Here is a 26,187-nt window from a genome sequence, read left to right on the forward strand (position 1 = left end):
TTTGCCAGCGGCGTCTGACATCAGCTGGTAATCCCCCCTCCTCCACCTTCTTCTGTCCCCCGCTTCTCCCGTGACTCGCAGGCCCCCGGGTCCCTTTCTCCGACTTCTTCTTGGCCGGGTGGCTCGCAACAGTGAGCCTCACCAGCTACATCCTGCTTTTTGTTCGAGGCTTCGTTCTCCCAACGCCCTTTGCTGGAAGCGCTAAGGTGCAGGGCGGACCAGTGCTGCTTGCAGGGTAACCCCATTCCTTATGGTGCCAGAAAGATGACGCGTGCACACGCGCACAGGGAACCCCTTTTCTCAGATACACGCTTCTAACGTATTAGCCCAGCGGTTCTCAACCTGTGGGTCGCGGCCCCTTTGGGGGTCGAACGACCCTTTCACAGGGGTTGCCTAAGACCACCGGAAAACACATCTATAATTACATTTTGTTTTTGTGATTCATCACTATGCTTTAGTTATGTTCACTTTGTAACCATGAGAATACATCCTGCCTATCAGATATTTACATGACGATTCCTAACAGGAGCAAAATGACAGTGATGAAGTAGCAACGAAAATAATTTTATGGTTGGGGGTCACCACAACGTGAGGAGCTGTATGAAAGGGTCACGGCATGAGGAAGGTTGAGAACCACTGTATTAGTCGCTGAAAATGTCTTTTAAGCAGAACTGTTTCCTGTATTTTTAAAAATGGGGGAAGCCGTTATGATCTTACAGAAACACATTTGGCTTTGAAGGCTCCAAGTGATTTTTCAAAGGACAATCATCTGATGCTAAAATATTTGAAATGAGCCCGGCCAGTTGCTCAGTGGTTAGCGTTGACCTCTGAGCCAGGAGGTCACAGATTCCTGGTCAGGGTAATTGCCCGGGTTGTGGCTCAGTCCCAATAGGGGGCGTGCAGGAGGCAGCCGAGCCATGATTCTCTCTCTCATCATTGATGTTTCTTTCTCTCCCTCTCCCTTTCCCTTTCTATCTAAAAATCAATAAAAACATGTTTAAAAAATATATATATATTTGATATGATAAAATAAATAAATTAGGAGAGGTGTGCCCTGTTGTAGAGTATGAGATTGACCTGGATTTCATTTGGGACCTTGGCACTTTCTAACCTAGACTCTGGGGGAAATGGATGTCTCTGAGCCTCAGGTTTCCCATCTGCAGAATGGACATGATCATACAATCATGCACAACGATGTTTTGGTCAATGGCAGACCGCATGATTATGATTATACAAATATAATGGAGCTGAACAATTCCTGTGGCCTAGTGACATGGAGCCATTGCAGTGTTGCCGCAGTGTTCAGGTCAGTAACATGCCATCTGTGTTTGTAGTGTAGGAACAATAGGCTGCACCATCTAGCCTTGGTGTGTCGTGGTCTGTACCATCCAGGTTCGTGTACTCTGTGATGCTCACACAATGACAAAGTCGCCCACCGATGCATGTCTCGGGACGCGTTCCTGTAGTTGTGCCAGGCCTGGCGGTTCCTGTGTGCAAGGACCATTTCCTAGGGCTCCCGTATCTGGCTCTCCTGTTCTCCCTGGATCCTGCCCCTCTTTCCTCCTCAGAGTGAGGAAGGCCATGTCCTCCTGGTCCTCCCGAGGGAAGCTGTGCTTATCTGAGCAGAAAATAACAAATGAACACAGGGGAAAATTAACATTTGAGAGCGACGTTATTTACTTTACTTAATTCTTTAAAATATATTTTTATTGATTTCAGAGAGGAAGGGAGAAAGGAGAGAGAAATAGAAACATCAATGATGAGAGAGAATCATTGATCCGCTGCATCCTGCACACCCCCTACTGGGGATCAAGCCTGCAACCCTGGCATGTGCCCTTGACCGGAATCGAACCCGGGACCCTTCAGTCCCCAGGCTGATGCTCTGTTCACCGAGCAAAACTAGCTAAGGCTTTATTTATTTGTTGGTTTGTTTGTTTGTTTGTTTGTTTGTTTTGTTAATCTTCATCCAAGGATATTTTTCCATTGATTTTTAGGGAGCGTGGAGGAGACAGGGAGAGACAGAGAGAAACATTGATCCGAGAGAAACACATCGATTGGTTGCCTAATCTGGCCGAAGCTCTATCCAGTGAGCCACTCCGGCCAGGGCCGGACAGACAGCTTTAAGGAAGTCAGAGCATCCATTTTGCAGAATTGGATTCACACGGCAGGCAGTGCACCCCCCAAGCGAACCATGACCTCTGCTTGCAGCTGCCTGATCACTGTGCCTGGATGATGCCTCACCCTACAGTGGCGTCCACCATGTCAGACACCGTGCACCCCTCAGCAGGTTTCAGATCGAGGCTCTCCATCCACCCACGCTGGTCTGACGTCAGGGCGTTCCTTGAAACACAGGGGACCGAGCCTAAATGAGTTGAACGTGTTCAGTGCAGTTCAAGTCCTTGTCACACCCCGAGGAAGCATGTGCTCCAAACCCAGTTAATTTAGGAAGGAAGGCATTCGACGCAGCGCCTGGTCCCCTGCGGCGCGACACGTGATCGTCTCCATGATGATGCACCAGGAGGCCCTGGCCGGTGTGGCTCAGTGGCTAGAGCGTCGGCCTGTGGACCAAAGGGTCCCGGGTTCGATTCCAGTCAAGGGCACGTACCTCGATTGCAGGCTCCTCCCCAGCCCCGGGCCCTGGTCAGGGCACATGCAGGAGGCAACCGATCGATGTTTCTCTCACATCAATAGTTCTGTCTTTCCCTCTCTCTCCCTAAAAATCATTGGATATACATCCTCGGGTGAGGATTGACAAATAAACAAACAAAATGCACCAGGAAGCGATTTTTTCCCGTGCATTGTGCACTGAGGAGGAAACGGGAGATCACGCTCTGATCCTGTAGCTCATCACCCGTTTCCCCCAAAGCAGCCCTGTTTGCAACAAGGTTGCAGGTTTGCAGCATTTCTCAGCCAGGCAGGGCCGGGCCAGGCGGGACTGTCTGGCCGTGGGTTCGGTTCCCCTTTGCGCCCTTGGCCACTCCCCACTGGAATTCCAGCTCCCCTTTTGTTCCCCACAGGCTTGACAATGAGTGATGCCCCAGGCCCCTGCTCTCTCGCACCCTGCGGCTGACCTGTCACTCCTCGCGGGCGACCTCTGACCCGGCAGCTGACAGTTTGATTTATTGTCCGGTGTTTATGATTTATGAGTATCTTCTCTGAATAATTAACAGACAACAGGTGGCGGCATAATAATTTTGATTACCCAGCGGTTCATGAAACGGCGACAAAGGTGACTTCATTTTCTGAATGAGCGGAGGGCAACAATTAGACACTGAGCAACGGCCTGCTTTCATGCCCGGGCTTTCGGCCCTTTGTCCCCGCACAGAAGGCGGACCTAGGAGGCCTGCATTCCTGGTACCACAGGACCGAGGAAGGGACTCGCTTTCTGGGGGTCTCCGAGGCCCCCTTTCACCGCCGTATGGGCAGAATTATTCTTCTTTCTTTGGCGAGGTCTTGATTAATTGAGTTATGTCAAACCTGTCAGCCGCGTCATCTTTTCGCATCCCGTTTTTGACAATGGCCATTGCCCGGGAAGAATTGATGGGCAAAAGGAAGTTTGGGAAAGCGCTGAACTCTGTGGAAGGCATTCCAAGCTCGCCAACCAACTAGACTTCGAAAGATTTCTAACTAAAGATGCAAGCAAAGTGCCCAAAAGACCCCCACCCCTACCCCCCTGCACAAAGCTTGTTTTTATTTTAAAGCCTGCTGTTAGGAATCTGTGGGTTTTTAACTACAATATTATTATGGGCCTCATTTGTTTTTTAAAAAAAAATATGTTTTTATTGATTTCAGAGAGGAAGGGAGGCGGGGAGAGAGAGATAGAAACATCAACGATGAGAGAGAATCATGGATCAGCTGCCTCCTGCACGCCCCCTACTGGGGATCGAGCCCACAACCCCGACATGTGTCCTTGACCGGAATCGAACCCGGGACCGGTCAGTCCCCAGGCCGACGCTCTATCCACTGAGCCAAACTGCCTAGGGCTGGTCCACATTCGTTTTAATTTCCTTGTCTTCAGTTTCCTGTGACATTTTTCTCAGGCAGATGCCAAATCACTTTTATTCAAGTCGAGGGTGGCATGCTCACCAGAGATTTTATTTGGACACCTTCATTGTTCCTCAAAATAAACCTATTGTGTAATTTGCTAAGCACCTACCTTTAAGAATGCCAAATGCCTCCCTGGCCGGTTTGGCTCAGTGGACAGAGCGTCGGCCTGTGGACTGAAGGGCCCCGGGTTCGATTCCGGTCAAGGACACATGCCCGGGTTGCAGGTTCAATCCCCAGGACGAGGCGGGCAGGAGCCGATCAATGATTCCCTCTCATCGTTGATGTTTCAATCTCTCTCTCTCTCCCTCTCCCTTCCTCTCTGAAATCAATAAGAAATATATATATATATATTTTTAAATGCCATTTTTGTGACACTAAGTAAAAATCAAGTCAGGTGAGCTTGACCCTCATAGCCCTCCGTTTAATCTCTGCCGAAAACGAGCCAGAGTGTTGCTAATGAAACTGAAGTGCGCCGGCCTGTGAATGTGTAATGGCCCTGCCTCCCACCCAAGCGCTAGGTGGCCCCGGACCTGCCGTGCATGTGAAATGCAGCTCGCACGGGACCACGCGAGTGATAGGACAGGCTTATCATTTTAATTGACTTTGCGACATATAAAAGCATGCCTGCAAAACTGCTTTACATTATAGTTTAATAACAGCTTAACACACATCTATGAAATATTCATTCCTGTTACATTCAAATTTTCAAATATCTGATGGAGAGCCTGGCGAGGAGATAAAGGAGACTTTCTGGCATATTAACGGCACTTCGGGGAAGGGGGAGGCCTTCGCTGGGAAGGGACGCGCGATGACCATGAGGATCACAGGTTTTGGGGTTATTTTTTTTTAATTCCTGAAGATGCCCGGAACCAAAACAGTGGGAATCGAAGGGCGACTTTGCCGTAGATTTTTTTTTCCCCTTTTGCATCTGCAGGCTCGTTATTTCTGCCCCATGAGCTGCAGTGAACACCACCGTATTTCTGAAGAAAAAGAAGAGAAATCTCAAGATTGACATACTGATGCTTAAAGGAGTGCAGAGCTAAACCTGCACATTCAGCGAAGTCCCCAGCCAAGGAAACGCCCCCCCCCCACCCCCCTGCTCATCTCCCTGCCCCCCCCCCCGCCCCCTGCACTGGGTTAATGTATCTCCCAGATCTCCACCCACCCCGAGTCTGGGTGAGAGTTTACTCTGAAAACATGATCCATGCTCGAATCATGAGGTAATTTGGGTATTTTGTTCCCCATCAATTTTTAAATTAATTATCTGGAAGCAAGCAGCGGTTAATTTTGGCCATAGACTTTCTGATGAGGAGGCCTGACCCCTCTTGCCTTGTGGCGTCTGCTAGACAATCCCGATGACATCCAGGGTCGCCCCCTTGACACCTGACTCCACACGAGTCACGCCCTGGCCGCAGATCTCCCATATTCAGCAATTCTTTTGTTGCGATGGGCCAGTCACCCACTTCTAAGAAGAAAACGCCGCCGTGGGCCCCTCCGCCAGCCCACCTCTGCGCAGACACGCAACTCATCTCCCGGGGAGAGAGCAAAGCCACACCCCCCCCATTCTGTACCCCCCGATTCTGTACCGTGACTCCTGTTTTACAAACTTTGCATCCCGGCATCATCCCATATGTTTGCGGCACACGAGAAGGTTTCTTTACAAAGCGCGGATGCTAATTATAAATTTAATTTGCATTTTAATTAGAACGGCAGCAAATTAAAAGCGTGGCAGCTGGAAGATTTTGAACGCTTTGCAGCAATTTCGTGTCAGTATCCTGTTGGTGACTTTGCCGCCTTTTCGTTTGTCTCCCTCGCTATCTTTCCCTCGCACAAGCCGATTGGCAATGTGTCTGCCCTGGGCCCTCAGTCTCTCTCTCTCTCTCTCTCTCTCTCTCTCTCTCTCTCTCTCTCTCTCTCTCTCTCTCTTTCCCCTCATATATATAGTTTCTACTCGTTTATTTTCCACTCCGCCAAGGATGAAGTTATGAATTCTTTCTCTGTTGTGATCAATGGTGTGGGCTTGTCCAGTGCCAACATTCAGGGGGGGAAACACAGTGGGAGGCTAGTCAGAGAGCTTTCAAAAGCCCTTCCTAGCCCTGGCCGGTGTGGCTCAGTGGATAGAGCGTCGGCCTGCTCCGGTCCCGGGTTCGATTCCGGTCAAGGGCACGTACCTCGGTTGCAGGCTCCTCCCAGCCCAGGCTCTGGTCGGGCTCGTGCAGGAGGCAACCCATCGATGTGTTTCTGTCTTTCCCTCTCTCTTCCCCTCTCTCTCTAAAAATCAATGGGGAAAATATCCTTGCGTGAGGATTTAAAAAAATAAAAATAAAAAGGCCTTTTCTCCGATTCCTCAGTTATTCGGTGGAAATCTAATCTTTTCTCTCCTTGAGTAAGGATGCTATTGGTACTCCCTTGGCTTCTGTTTACCCCGCATTTGGGTCTGGATGACATTGTCTGTAACTGACGGGCGATCTTGGCCACGGGGGTCTCCGGCGCGTTAATAGCATATGCATCAGGCATCCTGCCTGCCCCCCACGTGCAGGGAGAGGCATTGTTCCGGGCATACCTTTGGGCAAAAGCAACGAGCTGTCAGCCCTTGAGCGGAGGAGGCTCAGAGTCCGGGTGCGTGTCTCCCCGGCCCTCTCCGGGGAGGTGGGCTTGTCTGTTTGTCGCGCCCACGTGACCGCGGCCAGTCAGTCCTGGCGTCTCCCTCTGCCGTGTCTCCATGGTCATTCTCCCTCCTTCTGTTCGCTTCCCCCCGCCGTGTCCTTGCTCAATAATTTTCATTAATTGATTGACAGCTCTGATGGACCCGACTAACCTCCATCTCACTCTCATGTCTATTTTTAAATAAGTACTTGTACGTCCAATGACCTTGTCTCCCCCCCCCCCGCCCCCCTCCCCCCGTCAGCTATCAGAAAATGAGCATGCAGATATGGAAGGAGCCGGCAAACAAAAGAAGCGACGGATCGCCGCGCCGGCTGCCGTCCACGGCGGGCAGGGACCGGGAACCTTGTCTATTTCGCGTTGCCGAGCGCGGCTGAAAAATAAAGGAACAGGCAACACACAGGGCCTTAAGCAGGCGATGCCGGATCGCACCGCATCCACTCAGAGGGGTTGGAAACCGGTCCCTGGCCCATCTTCCCTCACCTTGAAGGACAGGGCGTGGCCACGGCCCCCCAGCAGCTCCGAAAAGATGCCTTTTCCCCATCGCTGACATCACTGGCCTCGTTAAACCTTGAAAGCAAACAGTTACAACAGTTAGGTTTGGGGATTCATTCAATCTAATAGGAAACCATGAGCGGCTCATTTCTACAGAATTCTGTCTGTCTGTGTGTGGGGGGGGGGGGGGAGCGGGGGGGCATGCTTATATTTTTTCCTCTGTGTATTCTTGCATTTGAAGTGTGCTAGCAATCTCAGCCTCCTGTTACCGTATAACTACCTCTTACCTCTCATCCAAAGAATAAGCAGAAAAATCGCCCGGCCGGCGTGGCTCGGTAGTTGAGCCTTGACCTAGGAACCAGGAGGTCAGGGTTCGATTCCTGGTCAGGGCACAGGCCCGGGTTGTGGGCTCCATCCATCCCCAGTGTGGGGCGTGCAGGAGGCAGCCGATCGATGATTCTCTCTCATCATTGATGCTTCTATCTCTCCCTCTCCCTCTCCCTTCCTCTCTGGAATTAATAAAAAATATATAAAAAAGAAAAATGTACTTCAACATCCCCTAAGTCCCAACACTGTATTGAGTGTTAACTAAAACAATATAAGGGAATGGAAGCAAGCTATGCCTGATATTAGCAGAACACTTGATTGTGTCTGTTTTAAATATGGGTGTTTTGGTTTTTTTTAATCTAAATCTATAGCAATGTCTCATGAATGAAATTGGAAAGTTACTAATTACGTAGTAATGAGAAATCACATTTTCTCACACACGACACAAAACAATATTCACGCGGATGATTAAATTCATAGCTTCCCTCCAAATAATTTCTAGTTGATATTATAACTCACTTTTATTTGGCAAATATTTATTTGACACTTTTCCTTTCAAGGGCCTTGAACATGATTTAAAGGCAATTTCCATCGGGGATGCTGATAAAAGGTGGAATTTCCTGGAGAAGGAATTGTTATCTAAAGACCACATGTTAGCTGCACCAGCCTGTGGAGACTGGAGAGAGCTGAAACACCAGATAAACTGGTTTGTGTACTTCTAGGCTTGATTAAGATAATCTCAGAGAGAGCGAGAGAGAGAGAGAGAGAGAGAGAGAGAGAGAGAGAGAGAGAGAGAGAGAGAAGGGGGGGCTGCCACAAAACTAAGTTCTTTAAATTTGGATCAGAGAGTTAGAGAAGACAGCACTTGTGTTTTCCTTATGTAGAGGGGAGAACCTACAAGGTGTGCCAAGGGGAAGATTTCAGTGATGGCCAAGGAGTCAGATTTTCAGAGTTTGGTTTTCTGATCATTTCAGCTATATCGTAAGACATGTGTTATATCTCAAAGTTAAACAGCTTTGGTTCGAAATAAAAGAGATGGCCCTAGCCGGTGTGGCTCAGTGGATAGAGCGTTTGTCTGCAGGCTGAAGGGTCCCCAGTTTGATTCCGGTCAAGAGCACATGCCCAGTTTGAGGGTTCAATCCCCTGTGTGGGGCGTGCAGCAGGCAGCCGGTCAATGATTCTCATCATTGATGTTTCTCTCTCTCTTCCTCTCTGAAATCCATAAAGATATATTTAAAAAAAATAAAGGTAAAAGGGATTACAAAAAACATACTCACTAAAAAAGAACACCTCATAGACACAGACAACCACATGGTCATTACCAGAGGGAAAGGGGGCAGGGGAGGTAGAAGAGGGTAGGGGGGGATGAATGGTGATGGGAGGAAACTAGACTTGGGATGGTGAACAGGTGAACACACTATAAAATATTCAGATGATGTATTTCAGATTTGTACACCTGAAAGCTAAATAATTTTATTAAGAAACTAGAGGCCCAGTGCCCGACATTCATGCACTTGGGAGAAGGAAGGTTCCTCAGCCCAGCCTGGGCCCTCTTGCAGTCTGGGACCCCCCAGGGGATGTCTGACTGCTGGCTTAGGACATCCCCTGAGGGGTCCTTAGCACTGCTACAGAGGTGGGGGAAGCTCCCATCACCACCACTGCACTCGCCAGCCGTGAGCCCGCCTTCTGGCTGAGTGGTTCCCCCACCCCCTGTGGGAGCGCACTGACCACCAGGGGGCAGCTCCTGCATTGAGCGTCTGCCCCCTGGTGGTCAGTGCACATCATAGAGACCAGTTATTCTGCCACTTGGTCAATTTGCATATTAGCCTTTTATTATTTATGCTGTCACCCCAGTGCATTCAATGGAAAAAATAAATAACAAATAAATTGGCTTCTTCCGTTTGTAATGCTCATCTATCTCCTGCTTTTAAAAGCAGGGGTATCTATCTGAGTGGTACTGGCATTTCTGGAGTGTTGATAAGCGTACTGCTGGCAAAGAGCAATTGCTGGAAATAGTGGCTGATGGCATGCGAAACGCTGCCCGTGAGTTAGCCTAATTAGGGTGACACCATCAAGGGACACAGCAGTGGAAATAAAAGTTCTAATCTCGGCGCCTCCATAGCACACCCACCACTGGCCTTATCCTAAGCCGAGATGGGTCCCCACTGTGGTTCAAAACTACACATGTCAGTTTTCTGGCTTTCCAAGAATGCGTGTATTTGGGGGGCGTTTTGAAACGGACAATGCCGTTTTCCCGAGATAAATGTGCTTCGTTGCCACTTTGGAAAGCTTTCATTTTCCTTCGTGTAATTTTTTTTTTTTATTTGCAACTGCACAAAACACTTCCCTTCACCCAAGAATAGATTATGTGGAGTGCTAATTAATTGATTCTTCAAAATGCCAATTGACATCCTCCTGGGGAAAACCTGATCTAAGCAACTATGTTAATCAAGCCGGGGCACTCCTGCTTCTGTCTGAGCATCAGGCCATCGGAAACGAGGAGAGCTTGGCCACCCCGCACCGGGCCCTCTCCTGGGCAGCTCATTAACGTGAGCGGAATATGACAGTCGTACTTGTACCATGCGCCGTGGCGCCTGACAATGACTCTATAAAATTACATTGCAGCTGAAGAACGGAACCGCTGTTAAATACCATTATTTGCCTTCCTTTGATGTCTCGGAGTCATTACGAAAGCAATTACAGCAGTTTCTCTGTGTCTACGGGGTATTTATGATCTGTATCTGTTCCGAGTCTTTTGCCAGGTGGGAAGTATACAGCGTATTAGAGACAAGGGAGTTCAGCCGCAACGACGGGGATGGGGACAGAGGGAGAAACAAAATCGGGAGTTTTGCAGATGATCCTGCCAGAGAACAGTAATTTAATATGAAAGCCCGGGAGTCTAGGCAAAACCTGCAGGCTCTTCTTATTCATTTAAATTTAAAAATTGTCGGGGTCACCAAGCCCATGAATCTAGGGCAAAATTAATTAAAACCAATAGGGAAAAGGAAAACATGAAAACAAAAAAAAAATCAGGGCAATAGCAGAAAACATATTTTGCTTCTTAATTATAAGTGAACTAGAGACCCGGTGCACAAGATTCGTGCACGGGTAGGGTCCCTAGGCCTGGCCGGCGATCAGGGTTAATCTTCGGGGTGACCGGCAGGGTGATTGGGGGGTCCCCACTGGCACCCACCTTGGCTGGCCTGGGGCCTGCGGGCTGGGGGCAGCTCCTCTGTTGAGCGTCTGCCCCCTGGTGGTCAGCGTGCATCATAGAGACCGGTCATTCTGTCATTCAGTCGATTTGCATATTAGGCTTTTATTATATAGGATGTCTTCTTAATCAGAGACTTAATTCTGCCTATAATCAATGATGATTTTTATTTTTTTATAAGGTTCATAGGTGCCATTAAATATTCACTAGGGAAGTAAAACCCTCCAAAATATCTGTATCAGTCAGGATGGGCTAGGGTAAGCTGCAGTAACAAATTATTAGGAAAATGGTTACCGAAAAATCTCAGGGTTGCAAAGCAATGTCGGTTTCCTCATATCTGCGTCCTTTGCTGCTGTGGCTGTCTGCAGGCTCTGCTCTGGGTTGTCCCAACTTGGGGACCTGGAATGCTTCTTGTCCCCAAGGCAGAGGGGAGGGTCCCACCCAACTCCAAGATGCCAAGTTCAATCCATCCATCTGTCCATTCTCCCAGAAGAGTTGGGGAGTTGGGTGAACTGGACTATTGCTTAACACAGTGATCTTAGAGGACACACATTTATAATACATTCTTTTTTTATTTTTTTTATTTTAGAGAGGGAGGGGGGGAGAGGGATAGTGAGATAGAAACATTGATGAGAGAGAAATATTTACCAGCTGCCTCCTATACAACCCCTACTGGGAATGGAGCCTGCAATCTGGGCATGTGCCCTGACAGAGAATTGAACCCGTGACCTGTTGGTTCATGGGTCCATGCTCAACCACTGAGCCACACCAGCCGGGCTGTAATACATTCTTATAGATGGAATTGGTTGAACTTAAAATTTAACAGAGCAGCAGCGTGACTCCCAAAGCAAAACAATTTTTGATGACTGTCAACGTGTCTTATAATACTTCCCTTTCGTTCATGAAATCCCAGCTTGTCCTGGTTTCCCAACTGACATCAAGACCACCCCCCCCCCCTTTCAGGATTAGGTATGTCACGCACAACAGGACTCAAGACCCTCTGAAGTGTGAGTGGCCCCTCGGACGCCGGCCACAGGCTCAGGTAAGAGCACCTCTCCTGGCCTTGGCGAGCGTTCCCTTTTGCTCCCCTGATCAGTAACTCGAGCTACAAAAAGCATGAACCACCGTCTCAAAGACATCCCAGAGGCGCAGGCCGCCAGAAGGAATAAAAAGCAAAGGCTGCACAATTCACATCCTCCCCGGGCTGCTGGGCATCCTTGTCGGCCCCCGGGGCCTGCAAGAGGCCGGGAGTAATTGGGACGCTTAAAATTATGGAGCTCGGACTACGTTTCCTTATGAATCAGCTCTCTGAGCCCCTGGAGAAAGGAGTTCTGGTCCAAAGAGTGACAATTTCACATCCGGCATTTTCTCCCCAAGTAGGTGAGAAAGGACAAAAAAAAAAAAAAGGAAAAGGAAAAATACAAAACACAGAGAAAGAAGGCTACCAGGACGATTGAGATGTACATAATAATGGCAATAACATCTTATTAAGATTGAAAATCATGCAACTGCCTGGTGTTGACAGGAGCGCGGGGAGGGGCCCTCCCATCCGTTGCTGGCGGAGCGTAAATTAGAAAATGCTTCTTGAGGGCAATTTGGAAACAGGTAGCAAAACCCTCACCAATATGCGTGCCCTTTCGCTCGGCAATGTCACTTTTAGGAAGTCATCGGAGCTGTGTCCGAAGGTCCATTTGCACAGGTTATCATCATATCATTCCCGAAAACATGATAATAGAAAGGAGCTGAATATGTAATAGGGACTTAATTCATTAAGTAAGTCCCTGGTAAGCCATTGGAATCATGCACGTGGGTGTGTTTCTATATGAGCAGAGAAAACAGACTAAAGGGAAAGAGAACCTTGAATAAGATAGAAGGTTAAGATAAGACTAAATTGCCCTTTTTCTTCTTTTTTCTTGTATTTTTACATTTTTGGTTTTTTTGTTGTTGTTACTCCTCACCCGAGGACATTTTTCCATTGATCTTTTAGAGAGAGTGGAAGAGAGAGGGAAAGACAGAAAGAAACATCGATGTGAGAGAAACACATCGATTGGTTGCTTCCTGCATGCGCCTGGTCCGGGTCAGGGAGGAGCCTGCAATGGAGGTAGGTGCCCTTGACCAGAATCGAACCCAGGACCCTTCGGACCGCAGGCCGACGCTCTATCCATTGAGCCAAACCGGTGAGGGTTCTTGTTGTTTTTTGTACATGTATATTCTTTGATAAAGAAGGTGTGAACAAATTAAAAATAAACCTTTAGCATGACCCCTTAGTTACCAGCGTGTCTGTACATGTGTTTTCTCACCTGTTATGTGTAAAAACACGTGCAGGGGATAAAGATACAGTTAACCGCATTTCCCAGAAGATAAAGGAGCGATCTAGAGACATTAAACCAGTGGTTTTCAACCTTGGCTGCACATTAGAATCACCTGGGAATCTTTTTAAAATCCTGACTTCTGGGCCTCATCTGGGAGCCAAGGTTGAGAACCACTGACCTAATGATATGAACTAGGTAAACCGATAGTCTATAAATTAATAAGTGAACTAAAACAGTAAGATGCTTCAATTTTTTTTTGTATTAGGTTATATGTGCTTCAGTTTTAAAACATCAAATTTCAGTTAGCATAAGTCATGGGAAGATGTGAAGTGTGCCCCTCTTTCTTTTAAGGGTTAAAATGTTAGACACAGGACATACGAACTGGTTGTTCCTGTATCACGTTTTAGAAGAAACACATTCTGACATGTGTTCATTAAACTTTTAAGGCTTCATGCACTGTCAAGATAGGATATATTTTCAGGAAAGCCTGTGGTCATACCAAGCTTTATAATAATCCCAAAGCTAGTTTTGACATTCTACCTCAGGTAGCTAACTACAAGGGTATGTCAAGCTCATGCAAATTTAAAGAAACAGGGAAATTTGATGCATCCCATTAATAAGGAGAAACAAACATTGTTCCTTTTCTTCTGAAAGGTTGAATAATGCAGCTGTAAAAGCCCCCATGGCAGCGGTTCTCAACCTGTGGGTTGTGACTCCTTTGGGGGTCAAATGACCCTTTCACAGGGGTCACCTAAGACCATCGGAAAACACATACATAATTACATATTGTTTTTGTGATTAATCACTATGCTTTTATTATGTTCAATTTGTAACAATGAAAATACATCCTGCATATCAGATATTTACATGACGATTCATAACAGCAGCAAAATTACAGTTATGAAGTAGCAGCAAAAATAATTTTATGGTTGGGGGTCCCCACAACATGAGGAACTGTATGAAAGGGTCGCGGCATTAGGAAGGTTGAGAACCACTGCTCCATGGTCTTACAAAATTAATCCTGTTGAATTATATGAGATTAAAATGATGCCATACCACATAGTTCACTGGGTGGAGATGGGGCCCCAAGTTCCAATATCTAGCTGAGATCACCTTTTGCACGTTTTCAATATTGACTGGACTTGGCAGTTTTAAGTGATCGATGTTGAGAGTATTTAAGAGGTTTCTCCTGTCTTTTCATTTTAGCTTTATCATCTTCTCCCTGGAGACCCCCTGTGTTGTCGAGCTCATCATTCCGGACAAGGAAATGAACTGAGACAAAAGTGAGTCAAGAGCCCGTGTACGTGCTGGGCCTTATCCGATTACAGTGAAGGTGTTACCTGAGCCAAAGCTGCCTCCTGTATGTGGAAATGTAATTAACGGGAGTAGCCTGGTGGGGAAGTGCATGAAACACTATTTGCTCAGCTTTACGGTAACGCTGGGTAACTGTGCCACTAGCCACTTTCTGGAAGGCACCGCGGCAGATGAAAAAGTGTGGGCCCATGCAGACCAGTGTGGCTCTCTTAGCTACTCTGACGTCCGCCAGCGTCTGTCCCCAAGCCTCGCTTTCTTCATCTGTAAAACAGGCAGCAACTCGGGCTACGCCAGGTCGTCGCAATGAGGAAAGGGCATAACGTATGTAAAGGAGGTGGCGTGTTTATAAATGTTAGTTTCCTCCCCCCCCGCCACACCCCAGCACAATATTAGACGAGCAGGATTCTGATACCAAACGTAGCGGATATACCCGTCCATAGAGGAGATGTCTCTGTAAAGGTGGCTCATAAACTGGAATGAAGAGTTGGTCTGAATGGATGATGATACATGAATAGGGCGAAGGTTATCAAATATCTAGACATTTTACTAGTATATAGAATGGATTTTTTACAGAGCAGAATGGGAGTGGGGGGAGGGAAGAACTTAGACGCTGTAGGGTAGACCAGCAAGCTGGAAAGTTTTGGGCAGGGACTGATACTTGAAGCAGAATCATTTTCCTCCAAAAGACTCAATATTGCTCTAAGGCAGCGGTTCTCAACCTGTGGGTCGCGACCCCTTTGGGGGTCAAACGGCCCTTTCACAGGGGTCGCCTAAGACCAGCAGAAAACACATATATAATTACATATTGTTTTTGTAATTAACCACTATGCTTTAATTATGTTCAATTTGTAACAATGAAAATACATCCCGCCTATCAGATATTTGCACTACGATTCATAACAGTAGCAAAATTACAGTTATGCAGTAGCAACGAAAATAATTCTATGGTTGGTTAGGGTCACCACAACATGAGGAACTGTATGAAAGGGTCGTGGCATTGGGAAGGTTGAGAACCGCTGCTCTAAGGCCATTCAGCTGACCCTGTGAGGCCCGCCCAGATTACTGAAGCTCATCTCTATTGAAAGTCACCCCTCTCAGATACCCCTACATTCATGTTTGATTGAATAACTGGGTGCTGTCGTTTAGCCAAGTTGACGCATAAAACCAACCATTGCGCACAGGAAGTGGGAGACACAAAGGAGACGTGGAAGGTGAGGGGGAGCTCACCAGATGGAAGGGGCGGAAAGGCCTGGTGCACACAGAGGCAGGCGCCCACAGGCAAGCTTTGGGGAACGCTGAGAGGTCCGGTGTGCCTGGAACGGAGGCGGGGGGACAGAGAGATGGACTTAGGGCAAAGTGGGGCTGGCAGGCCAACGAGCTGGGGCAACAGCAAGTCCCATGAGTTTGTGAGTTACTGGCTCATATTCAAGTTCTAGAAAGACCAGGCTGGGGCCAGTGGAGGAGGATGGGGGAGTGGGTTTAGGAGGTTGAGAGAAGAGCTGATGGTCCGAGTGCCAGCCCCGGCAGTGAGGAGAGGAGGGATGAGATTGGGAAGACGTGGATGAGGCTGATTGTCACGGGCCTTGTGCCCATTGGTGTGGGTCACCACTTACCCATCATTGTGTTCGTTCCCTCTTTGCTCAGACTTGCCGACAACATCTGTGTCAGCACCACACGTTGCATAGCCACTATCAAGCCAGGAAACTCCCGGCAAGGTCTGGTAGTGGAGACAATGCAAGTAACAGCATTGTGGCTACTGTTGTGCGGAGAGCATTGTACCCAGCACACTGACACATGCCAACAAAAACCGTACACACGTGCGCGCACACACACACACACACACACAGGCATGGCTTTTCATCGCAAAGCTATTTTCCTCACATTTTAATGTCATCCAGATATTTTTGCCCTTGGGGGCCCAGGAACAGTTTAAGATTCCAGTGGTTTTTTTTAAAATCTTTTACATATATATACATATACGTATGTATATATATATGTATATATATATGCATATATATATATGCATATATATATATTATTAAAGACAAAAAGGGTAATTGACCATACCTTCACTATGTTTCCCATTGGCTAATTAGGGCGATATGCAAATTAACCACCAACAAAGATGGTTGTTAATTTGCATACGTAGGCTCCAAGCAGTAGAGGGAAGACAAACGTACCAGAAGCTGGCCAAGCAGCGAGGCCTCACACCCCCAGGATCAGCAGAGCCGCGAGGCCTGACGGCTGGAGCGGGGTGGACTCTGGCTGGAGCCCAGCCAGAGCGAAGGCCTGGGTCCCAGGTGCCAGTGGAAAACTGATGCCAGCAGCCAAGGGAAGGGAAGGCCTATTGCACGAATCTCTGCGTGCAACAGGCCTCTAGTATATATGTAATTGATTTCAGAGAAGCAGGAAGAGGGAGAGAGAGAAACATCAGTGATGAGAATCATTGCCCGGCTGCCTCCTGCACGCCCCCTGTTAGGGATGGAGCCTGCAACCTGGGCATGTGCCCTGATCAGGACTCAGACTGTGACCTGGTTCATAGGTTGACCCTCAACCACCAAAATATGCCAGCTGGACAAGATTCTGGTTTTTTGGTGCCAAAGCCAGAAACCTAACCTGAACGTATCTCTTCATCAAACAGAGCAGCAGGGGTGTGCACAGAGAAAGTGCGCTGAGAAATACTGGAAATCAGTCCTGTTTTACAGCAATTCCTGAGCCTCCCTTAGGCAGAGAAAGCCCCCTTTGATCAGAGTCTGGTGGGATTTACCTTCTTCTGGTGCCTTTAGCAACAACTCCTACGCACAGTAGGTTGCTTCAAGTTCTAGAGCAGACCCTGAAACTGAAACTCATGAAGTGTCCTCAAGCTCAGCCTTGGGGGCACTGAATCTCAGCACCTCGGCCTCAGCCGGCTATCTTGGTTCCCAAACCCAAACTTGTACACCCCTGCCCATCCCAGTTTTTTGGTCCCATCTGTCTTTTCTCCTGAGCGTGTGAGGATTGCCTTACACTTTCTTCCGCCGCCCTTATCGCTGATTCCGAGGTGGGGGGGGGGGGGAATAATTCAACATTTGCATATGCCATGTTGAGATATTTTATTCAACAAAGCATGAGCTAAGCACTCATGCCCAGCCCTGAGCTAAGCACCCGGGATCCAGAAATGCATGAGAAACAGTGTCTTGTCCTCCAGGAGCACAGGTGAACAAGATAGGGTGACAAGGAAGTGGGGCTGGGCTGAGCTGGGCTTAGAAAGACATGAATTTGGGGTGGCTTTGGCCCTGAGCACACATCGTGGGTAGAATATTCCAGATCTAGAATTATACACTGAGGGTGGTGAGGACAGGTCTTTCTTGGGATTAGGAGGCTGTGGTATTGACAGGACCGAAACCTCCCCCCGGGGACCAGGAGGTGGTGCCCAACGTGGGGCCTTCTTGCCATTTCCAGTTGAGGGCCAGATGATGGGGGAACAGACAAGAGACCAGCGCCCTTCTAGCGTTCTGATGGCCAATGGAAGAGCTTTGGGGTGGGGGCGTCTTGAGCACTGAGATTCTGGGCCCTCGGGGATGGTGATACAGGTGAAAGAAGCAAGGTGCTTCCCTCCTCCCCACCTGAGCGGGTGAGTTATGAACCTATGGGGAGTCAGACGCAGTCCTTCCTTTGAGTCTCCTGGCTCCTCCCTCGTCGTGGGGTCCAATTTGCTCTGTGAACAAAACATAAAGGGGATGCTAAGGGGCAGACAGGCACACAAAGCAGACCCTCCGATGCGGGAGGGAAAGCATGAGTAGGAGAGCAGCGCCCCCTGAACCCTCTCACTTCACCGCGCACGCGTAGCGAGGGCAGGTGCAGAGCCCAGCTGGGTGCAGGGAGGCCTGGCCAAGGCCACCGGCCGCCGTGGGGACGGCATGCACCGTGATCTTTGCCCACCTGTGGCCCTCAGCGATGGGGAGCTGTGGAGAGATGGTCTCCACCAAGAGACACAAGAGAATTGGAGGTGGGGGAGCTGAGTTCAGAGGCAGAAACAGACACAGAAGCCAGGAGGCCACCTCAAGCAGAGAGGAGGCCCAAAGCCAGCTCCTGAATGCGGAGGCGGGAGAGAGGGACAGGTTACACAACGAGCCACCCCAGAAGTCGGCTCTGCGTCCGCATGGCATCTTAGGAGAAAAGGGAGGGACATGGAGGCAGGAGCAGCATTTGACAGTGAGAGCGGGGACAGACACCCAAGGCTGGGGACAGGCCCCACAGGGGACACGGGTCCAGAGCCTCCCTCCCATCACTCGCACCCAGATTCAGGAAACAGAGAGGGGAGGGCACCCCCAGAGCTGGCAGCCGGGCCACCTACCTTCCTCTGTCTTCAGCCATGCTGGGCCCAGGCAGGGACATGTCATGGCTTCTGGTAACTGGCGCTGGGCGGGTCTACGAGCGAAAGAGGGGGGGGGGGCGCGTTATCGTCAGGATGGCCCGTCAGCATCAGGAACCGGCCTGGAGCCGGCACCCCGAGGCCCAGCCTCAAGCACTGGGACTCCGCCTGCTGGGCACGGCCTTACGGTGGCCTGGGCAGGCCACCCCTCGGGGCTGGGACTCCCTCCATCCCCCCAAAGGCCACCTGGGGCATCTGCGAGTGTTTTCAGGTGCTTTCCCATCCCTTCCAGTCGGCACAGGCGCACTGGGCATGCTCCTTGGCCCTGACCGCCCCTCTGCACCGCGCTCAATCCGAAGGGGTCCTGACCACTCACATTAGAGAACAAAAGGGCGCTGGAGGCCTGGGGAGGTCATTGCCTTTTCCTAGGAGCCAGTCAGCCCTTCATCGGGGAAGGAGCCCGAACTGTGGGCTCTGAGACTAACGGGCCAGGGCAGTATCTGGGGGCGAGCCTTATCTGAGCAAGGGCAGGGCTGTCCTACCCCCCCACCCCAAACTCTCAGCTACGGCAGCTGCTCATGCCGTCCCTCCCGACGCCCGGCTGCCGCGGGAAGGCACAGAGGTGGCCCTGGCTCCTTAGGCCAGAGCGGCCTGTCCCCCGTGGGAGGCCCTGCCTGGGCCACTGGGATCCCTGTTTGCAGAGGCCCCTGTGCCCGGACTGAGGGGGGGGGGGGATCGAGCATTCTATGGGCCAACTGCCACCACTGCTCCAGAACCCTGCTGGGTGCCCCCCCTCCCCGGAAGCCAACGGAAGCAACTGCCATTGAGAGCCCACCGGTCCCTCCACCAGGCCACTCGCTGTGCTGTGCTCCCCGGGGAGGCAGTGGCCTCAGCGTCTGCCCCTCATGGAGGGGAGCAGGGGCCTACAGAGAGCCCAGGGTCACTTGAGGGCTGCCCAGACATGCCTCCACCCCCCCCCCGTAGGCCCCCTAAATCTCAGCCCCCAAAATCTCAGCCCCCCCGAATCTTAGCCCAGGCAGCCGAGGTGCTTAAAATCATGTATATCTGTGTATATATACAAAGATATATGTGACCGTGCAGGGCAGCCGCGACTACCAGAAGCAGGTTTGCCAGCAAGGAGGTGGCCCCGGTCCCCGAGCCCGCCCGCAGCCCGACACGGGTCTCTGTGTACTGGCCCTAGAGCCAGAGGATGCGGGCTGGGCTGCCCGCTCCTGCTCTCCCACTGAGCCCACCACCCCACACCCGTCGGAGCCCTGACTCTTATAAAGCAAAGAGGGCCAACAGGAGGGGAGGGTCACCTCACAGACCAAGCGTCCAGGGGTGGGAAAGGGGCAGAGCTGGGTGGGGCAGCGATGCTGAGAGGGAGAGGAAGGGGTGGGGAGGGGAAGGTAGTGGAGGGTGAGTCAGGGGGTGGCAGCGAGGACTAAAGCAGGGAAGTAGTGACCGGCCTGGGAGGCAGGGAGCTGAGGGGGCCCACAGGGCGTGACAGAGGATGACAGAAAACCCCAAAGTGCTCTTGTCTCTGCTTTGTCCCCTGGTCCCAGCCATCCCCAAAGCCTAGCCCGAAACAAGGGGAGGGTCCTGGGTCAGGGGGGATGGAAGGCTGGGAGCTGGGGGTCCTTCCCAGGGAGAAGTTTTAGCCCCCAAAATGCTTCAAAGGCAGTGACAACTACATCTAATGGTGGAGAGTTAAGCATCCAGTGTGCATGGGGCGGGGGACGGTCTTGGGGGTCCTCCTGAACCCCTCAAACCCCAGCGTGGGTCCCTCCCTCAGGGGCCCCAGGGGAAAGCGTCTGTGAGGTCAGCAGAAATGGTTTCCTTATTGAAAACTGGGGGTACAGACCTGCCAGGGGATGGGCAAGAGAGCCCCTGGCTGGGGGCTGCTCAGAAGACCCCAGCAGGAGCAAAAGCCGCTTTTCCTCCCCTTTCCTTCTGCCAGCAGCCGAGGAAACGGGGTGCATGGGCGGGGGGCGGGGAACTACCTCCAAGGCTCTGGACCCGTCTTCTTGGCCACCAGCTCTGCTAGCTCAGGGGCCGAGAGAGTCCTGCAGATAGGAACCGGGGTGGAGACAGGTCCCGAAGAGGAGGGGGAACTGCAGGCAGGTGAAGAGAGATAGGGCATCGCCCTCCTCTTGCCCAGCGATGGCCAGCCAGGCAGGGGGCGTGCTCTTGCGACAAGAGGGTCGGGGCCGTCTAACTGTGCTACCGTTGGAGCGTGCTCACTTGGGGAAGGCCCCAAACCCCATGGGAGAAAAGGATTTTGTGGGAAAGTCAGAAGGTGAGCCCAGTGAACCCACTCCCAACTGCCCAACGGCCCAACTGCCAGGGGTCGCGGCCTCTCCCCCCACCCCCCACCGTGGCCTCCTGACCGGGTCGTCCCTCACATTCCTCGTACGTGCCTGACGTTAGCCGGTCATGAGCTCGCTGCTTTAGGAAATACGTCGTGAGCTTGGCTGGGCAGTGGGGGTATAAAGATGAAGACCCCCACCACCACCCACCCATCCCCCTCACCCATAGCGGAAAGGGCAGGATGACACGCCGAGAGTGGCAATGGGAGATAGTGCCCAGGGCGGACGGCCCAGGCCTATCTACCCCCGTGACCCTGGTCCGTACGTCCACTCAGAGAAAAGCAAACATTTGGAAATTGATGGGGCGGAGGGAACCGGATCAACCAGGAAATAGTATAATTCCCTTTCGGTCCGGCATCAAGTAGGATACTGGAGTGTTCTCTGTCCACTCCGGAGAGGAGTCCAAGAGAAAGACACACACTGCCCTATTATCAGGGTCCCGATCTTGAGCATCTCGGGGGCCTGGGAAAAGGAAGCCACTTGGGGGCCTTTTCCATGTCGAGAGTCCCATGGGTGTGGCCCGGAAGAAAGCCATTGCACGTGACCCCACGTGCTGGAGACCCAACTCTTAGAGGGGTTTTGAGTTTACCATGGAGGCTGCCCAGGGAAAAGGGTCAGATGGCCTGCGAGGAATCTTGGTCGCTCACAGAGGGGACCCGGGCGAGGCGGGTGGCCTTGGGGGTAGCACCAAGATGGTGCTTTCTAGAAGACAGGAAAGAGCCTTTCAAAGGAAGGAGCCTGTCCCTCCCTCGGCCGGGGGGCGCGCGCGCGCTCTCCTTGCTGTTCAGGACTCGGTTCATCATTTCTGGGGCCCGGGCTCTGATTCTTTCCCGGAATCAAAGCCCATTGCACTCAGGCCCCTGAAGAGTCCCAGAGGGCAGGGCATGAAGCAAGAGATACTGAGGTCTCACCTGCAGATAGAAACGATGAGAGAGGGCGCGCGAGACAGAAAGGAGTCACGATGACAAATATCCTGTGGAAAAGAGGAGACAGAAGAGGAGGAGAGGGAGCAGGGAGGGCACCCCCCCCCCCCGAGGCGGGGGGTGGAGGCAACGTGGGGGGCACAGGGCACCAGAGTCAAATTAGGAGAAGCAGCAAAAGAGCCAGCTGGTCGACCTTGCCTAGAGGGTGGAGCTGTCCAGCAGTGCAGGGTGGGAGCGGAGTGGCCGAGCGAGTGTATGGGATGCTGAGATGGGCAGGAGAAGCTTCCTCCCCACTCCCCCAGGGACGGGGACCTAGGGGGTCTCCTGATGGGTGTGCAGACATGTGGTCAATCCTTGTCGTCCCCTCTGCCCCTCACTCCAGACTGGCCGGTGTGGAATCTGGAGGGAAAGGAGTCAAGGCGAGGAGCGGGGCTGGGTGGTGGCCCTCCCTCGGGGGAGAGCTCAGCTGCGGTCTGCGTGACGCCTCGAACCGCAGGCCCTCGTGGGAAATCGGGGGGGGGGGGGTGTCTTCCAGAGCCCCCAGCCCAGCCTGGGTGCCCTAATGGAGATGGATGATTTCCACAGAAGCAGGGCCCTGGGTCCCCCTACCCCACCCCACCCCACCGCCCAGAAGTTTCCTGCCCTTAACTATAGGCGCACCCACGGGAGTCTGAGACCTGAGGAGGCTCAAGTGGGGGGTGGGGACTCGGCCTGGGATGAGCAGTTCAGGAGGGGAGGCAGCCCTTCTTTGCGGGGGGCAGGGGGGCATTACTTGGTCATGCCCAGCAACTACATGGAACTAATAGTTGGGGTGTGTGCCCCGGAGGCCAGACCCCATGTGGCCCTGTCTGCCTTCCAGGCCACTCCCCAGGCGCCTACCCCCAGGAGAGCCATTTCCAGGCCCGGGGTGGGTGGGGGGTGCAGGGGAGGGGAGTCTCAAGAGGATCCGGTGCCCCGGGTCCTTCTGCTGCAGAGTTCTGCTGATATCCGACCTCTACATAAGAATCCGAGTGGGGGGAGGCCCCAGCCCTGCTGAGGGGGCGGGAGGGGGGCCGGGGGGGGGTGATAGGAAGGAGTTCAGGGACCCGATTTGGACTCTCGGGAAAAGGTCAGATCACAGTTTAGTTCAGCCGGGATCGGGGGTCGGGTTTCGGCCCCCTCTCCACCCCGGCTCCCGAGGGGGTTCTCTCTGGATCAGCTGCTTTGACTATTTGAGCGGTAGGAGACGTGCCGTTTTAAGGGGTGTCTGTCCTGTTCCCTTGGTGTAAAAGCCATGTATCCATCAGCTCCAAGACAGGGCCCTCCACACATGTCCCCCCTACCCCCCCCCCCCATCTGCTCTTTCTTTTCTCATTCCACCGCGGCCCACGCTTTTATAATTCTCTCAGATCTTTTCCCGCGAGCAGCCACGGGCTTGAACTTGGTCCCAGGAATGCAACACTGAGTTGGGGCGCAAGCCTGCTCTCAAGTTGCTCACCGTGTCCTGGGGGGCAGGCCTGTCAGCATCCCGGGGAGATGCCTCTGTTGGAACCCCGAGGCCACTCTTCCATAGTCTTTCTCCTGCATCCAGCCTGTGGCTCAGGTGGCTCCAATGTCAATACCGAATGACTTTGGTTGGAAAGCCCTGGGGCCACAGCAGGCAGTGGGCGAGGACCCCTCGCTGGCTCACCAGGCTCTTATCGTCTTAAAGGAGACGCTCCCTTGAGTGTCCAAATGGCCACCATCTCCCTTTCTGCTCTACTGATATTTTAGGGACCAGGAAAAATAGTTGGGGCCACCTGTCGGATGTGGAGAGGGCCCCCAAAATGCTTAGGGGAGTTCCAGGTTGACAAGGGGCTGCCAGAGGGGCCTACCCAGGAGCAAGGGGCACATGCCTATCGAGACCAGCGGGGGGGGGGGGCGAGGTGGGGGCTGGCGAAGGGGGCGCCGGGGGGCCCCATAGATGCAGACTTTGGAGATGTGGGTGCCCGCAGGGCCAGGGTGGTGCCTGGAAGCGGGCCCCGTGGTGTCTGCCCGGTGACAGGGCAGAGGCCAGGCAGGGGCTGTTCCCAAGACGATGGGGCCAGCCCAGATATTGGCCAGTGGGGGGCGGGGGGGAGTCTTGGTGGCTCCTGGAGGCGGGGACCAGGGTGATGCGGGTGATGATGGCGCTTCCTGGCAGAAACGGGGCCTGGCGAATTGTTTCGTGGTCGACTTCAGGTTGTATTTCAACGTGATTTCAAAAAAAAAAATAAATAGAAAAGCTGAAGGGCCCTGAGATATGAAGGAAGAGGGGCCGCCCCATCGGCTTGGAGAGGACCGGAGCGAGGCAGGCTGGCAATCCTCCCATTCGTTACTGTTCTCGAGCCTCTCCAGCGGTGACCCAGGGGACGGACGCCAAAGCTGGGGGGTCTGCTGTGGCCCCCAGGCCTAGGGGACGCCAGGCCGGAGACGGGGAGGGGGAAACAGGAATCCTGTGATCACGACTGCAAACAAGGACAGGGAGGGAGCGCAAGTGACATTGAGAGCTCCAAGAAGAAATGGGACAGAGGTGGGAGGTGGGACCAGGGACAGAAGAGGAATAAAGATTCCAGGTCTGAACAGGCCCTTGGGACCAGGGCGCCCCACTCCAAGACGGGGGTGGGGTGGGGGTGGGGGCACAGCCCGGGATCAGAAGCAGCTGGCCCCGCCCTGCCCCTGGCTTCCTGCTGGACCATAGTTAGAGTCCTCTGAAGGTCACTGCTCCGTGCTAGAAATGAGAAGCTTGCAGGGGAGCGTGGGGAGGGGCCGGGAAGATGGTAAGTTACTCAGAAATAGGTCGAGGTCTCCCCCTCTTTGGAATGACTCCTCTTCTTAACTGCTAAGTGTTCTGGGCGAAGTAGGGAGAGCTGGCGGGCTGGCCGGGTGGGAAAGAGACAGCCACCTCTCTCTTTGAACCAAGCTGTGCGCCAAGTCCTAGTTCACCATCCCTCCCGGCAGTTGCGGCAGTTGCGATTTGGGGAGCAAGGATGCAGATGGAGGCGGGATCAGGCGGATCGCCAGCCCTGCACCCGGGCTGGGGTCTGCCCTGGGGTGAAGGTTCGTTTTCCCCGGCTTAGCCCTGCCTGGTGGCACCTCCAGGCCCCGCCCCAGGGGAACCCTGTCGCAGGCCCCTCCTCTGCAGTCCTTTAGGAAACCCTCCATTGTTTCTCTCTTGACTGCCCCTCCTTTCCTGAGAGCCCGGAGGCCCTGTGTTTGAGGGACTCTGGCTCACACAGTGAGACGGCCTGACTGGCAAATTCCTGGTGCGTGTTTCAACATGGTTCTCAGAAGCAGAGGATTCTGGGCTTTTCTCTCCAGAAGTTTCATCTCAGTGGCAGACGTGTCTTGCCACAGAACGGAGGCACATAGTGTCTGCCTCTGGAAAGTGGGTTTGCGGGGCGCGGGGGGCGGGGCGCTTTGGAAAGTGGGTGCTGGTGGCCCGCGAGCCCGGTGCTCCCCTGGCTCTCAATAGGGACTTGCTCGTCCTATTCCCTTCTTCAAGCTAAGCAGCCTTCCGCGTGGTCCCAGGCACAGGCCGGCCACTCAGGAAATGCCCACCTGACAGCTTCGTTCAGTGAGCGAGGCACCCCGACCCGGGGGCGGCTGGGTCCCAGGAGTGCCGATGCGGACTAAGTGCTCCTCAGCCTCATTCCCCTGGGCCAGTCCCTACATACGGCTCGTCTCAGGGGCGCGTTCTCGGAGGCAGCCCCTCCCTGAGCCTGCTCCGAGTTAGAAAAAGGATCCCAAGTCCTTACCCCCCAGGCTCAGGGGAGGAGGCAGCCACAGGGACGGCCTCCTGGGACCCTGTGCTAATGTCCTTTCGTGCCCTGACACCCAGAGAAGCTGGGTCCATGGGGTCAGCCAGAGCTGAGGGCGCAAGGCCTGGCGAGTCCTCCAATGGAAACGCTTTTAAGAGGCCATGGGCGTGTGCCCAGACCAGCAGGGGACCTCGCGCCCGGCTCCCACCTCCTGGGCAGGGGTGGGGGTGGGGGATAGGGGGGGGTCTTGTCCTCCATCCCAGTCTTGGGGGGCTGAAGTACCGTTTTTTATATTGAAAACCCTTTGCTGTTTCCAGCTGAAGACCTGAGAAGCAGGGAGTGGGGCAGGGCGGGGACGGAGCCTTGAGGCAGCCTAGAAGAAAGGAAAAGGGGGGGCATGGGGACACCCCAGA

The 26,187-nt window shown here is 52.5% G+C and overlaps 1 long non-coding RNA gene across 1 annotated transcript in view; it reads left to right on the forward strand.

The window, feature by feature from the left end:
* Nucleotides 1-26,187, forward strand: part of LOC308535748 — a 1,003,266-nt gene that overhangs the window by 758,966 nt on the left and 218,113 nt on the right. The window contains exon 6 of the long non-coding RNA XR_013997295.1: nt 14,263-14,339. This is a non-coding gene — a long non-coding RNA (uncharacterized lncRNA). The remainder of the gene's footprint in view (nt 1-14,262; nt 14,340-26,187) is intronic.

Source organism: Myotis nattereri (assembly GCF_964212035.1).
Source record: "Myotis nattereri genome assembly, chromosome: 21".
In the NCBI taxonomy this organism is placed as follows: domain Eukaryota; kingdom Metazoa; phylum Chordata; class Mammalia; order Chiroptera; family Vespertilionidae; genus Myotis; species Myotis nattereri.